The following is a 2,852-nucleotide window of genomic DNA, read 5'->3' on the forward strand; positions in this document are numbered from 1 at the left end:
AATGCTTGGTATGGGAGCTACACCCTCAGAAAGGGGGCTAATTGGTTTTTGCTAATATTTCAGAAACTATTTAAGATAAAATTACAAAATTTGGTACAGATGATAATCTTTATACACCTAAACTAATGCAAACATTAAATGTCGAAATTTCTAATCAGGGCCGTCCAAAACTGATGGGGTTTAGGGTAAAAAAATACCCTATCTATTTTGGCTCTAGTTTTTTTAGTTATGCATGGTAGTCAGTTTGAATAACTCCTTTAGATTTAGGCAAATTCATTTAATTAATGTTATTATTGTTACTATAATGTTATGTTAATTAGTTGAGGTTGATTAAAAAGTATGAATTTCTTGCTTTTATTATTCTGTAAATTCTGAATTATTTGAATGTTGTATTGGTGTGTAACATACATTTTAAATTAACTTTATTCAAAAACAATAAGTCCTATCGACACAAGAGAGACTTTTCTGTGATAAACTATCGAACTTAAGATTTTGTTGCTGAAAGTACCAAGAAACTAATGCCAAAATAAATAGGGTATTTTTTTACCTTAAACTTCCCCAGTTTCCTACGCCCCTGATTAAAAATTTCGACATTTGATGCTTGAATCTATTTAGGTGTATAAAGATTATCATCTGTACCAAATATTGTAATTTTATCTTAAATAGTTTCTGAAATATTAGCAAAAACATATTAGCCCCTTTCGGGAGGGTGCTCACTTATCAAGCATTTTTCAATACATGTTTATAGGAAACTTTTGTCTTAGAATTGAATATACTATCACCTGTTTAAATTTGTAACAATAAAAATGGAACAGCCCTGTCTATTGCAATTTAAACAACAAAAATCGAATAACCCAAAAACAAAACAAAATTTTGTTCTTAAAAAATTATTTTTTTATATTACTTTAATTTATGTTAATTATAATTTTTTGGAAACAAATGATTTAAAAAAAAACCGCTAGGTTCAATACTTTATATTCACCCAGTATAAAACGAATTTAAAAAGGAAACACTCAGCAGGGTACTAATTTTTTGAGTTTGGCTTACGAATTACCGGTTTAAAATATTTTGTAATCGGATTATTTTTCTTAAACTGTCCAATTTTTTACTTGAACTGAAATTTTTAATCGGAAATTAGTGATTTGATGAAAATTTGCACAAATATGCAATATTTCCTAAAATATGCACCAAGTTGCCAAAATATGCAAAATATGCATTTTTTTAGCTTATTTTAATCCATACACATTAGATATGCATAGAAAACTTACAATTTTGTTGATATACCTCTTAATGACAAATATACATTTTGCATATAATCCGAGCCTTAGTCATTATAAATTAAACAAAAAAAAATTGGTCGCTTCTCAGTACATTGAATCCATTTATACATAGATTCTTTGTTAGTTTTATTAATGAGATATACAAAATAATAATTTTTTTAGGCTATTCTGTCACCATGTACAAATTTTTGTTCCCATAATAACAGGAATAAGACGCAATATTAGTAAATCTTTGAAATAGTTTTTTTTTCAAAATTTAAGTTTTGTTAAACTCTAAAAATCACATAAGTAACTTTGTCACTTTCAAGCAAATGACATTTTAACGCAAAATTCGTAAATAAGCGGTTACAAACGCAAATTATTACCTAAATTGTCAATAAAAAAATTGACAATTACAATAATAGGTAAAGTGGAAAATATTTATTAGTATTGAAAGTAAAGTGACGAAAAACTTCAAAGGCGACTGGAATTTAGAATCATTTATTATAACCCTGTATAATGTTTGAATAAATTATTAAATTAAATTTAAGTTTTAAAATCAGCCATAAAAGAGTTCATTAAAATAACAATCATTTCTATCGTTTCAAGTTTAAAAAATAGTAAGAGGTTTATTATATTTTATCCACGACTATTGTATAATGTACCCCTTATACGTCTATTTGCTCGATCTTAATAATACCCATTAATCACTAGTGATTAATGAGTCATTAATCACTCTCATTAATCACTGCTGTCAGAAGCTTCCTTGATTTAGTTATAATATTATATTGTTTTGCTAAAAACAATTATTGGTTTTTAAAATTTTATCGTTAAATCACTAAATATTCAATTCATTTCTGTACATATAAAAAAAATTAAAAAAAAATAATTTTCCTTGACCAGATTCGAACCCGGGACCGGTTTGAAGGCAACCAGCATCGAAAGGGAGTCATTACCAACTTTTAATGTGTGTGTCGTATATCTGTTTCTTAACATACTTAATGTAAAAAAAAATTACAACTCAAAAGCTTCAACATAAATAGTAGTCGTGGATAAAGTATAGTATACTACTCGCGTATAATGGTTATTATTCACTCGGTGATTTACGCCACTCGCCTGCGGTTCGTGGGCGTAAACTTCAGCTCATGAATAATAACCAGGGCATGCGCATTTAAGTGTAAATTAAATAAATTTACAATTAAATTTACAATTTAATTAAATCAATTAACAATAAGCGGTCAATATTATTAATTATTAATATTTATTTTATAGTAGGTACATATTTAACATTGTTTTTATTTTATTGTTGTTGTTTTTATTTATTATGTACAAACAATGTATTGAAACGGTTTTATCTTTAGTTTATCTTATTTTTTTGATAAACCGTGAATTATCTGAGTTCAAATAAAGCCGCCGAAATTCAAATTTTTATTGGTTGCATGTTTGTTGAAAATTTGCACAACGCAAGCGCACTAATCTCTGCGCTTGCGCAGTTTATTGCATGTGGTATTTTTTCTAAACAAAAACTGTTATTGTTTTGTGCTTAAAACTGTTGTGTTTTTAACGTTATCACAACAAAAATCCAACAGTTTC

This window comes from Tribolium madens, unplaced genomic scaffold, assembly GCF_015345945.1.
Source record: "Tribolium madens isolate multiple individuals breed KSU strain unplaced genomic scaffold, Tmad_KSU_1.1 Scaffold_3;HRSCAF=73;Tcas5.2_LG2, whole genome shotgun sequence".
Lineage (NCBI taxonomy): Eukaryota > Metazoa > Arthropoda > Insecta > Coleoptera > Tenebrionidae > Tribolium > Tribolium madens.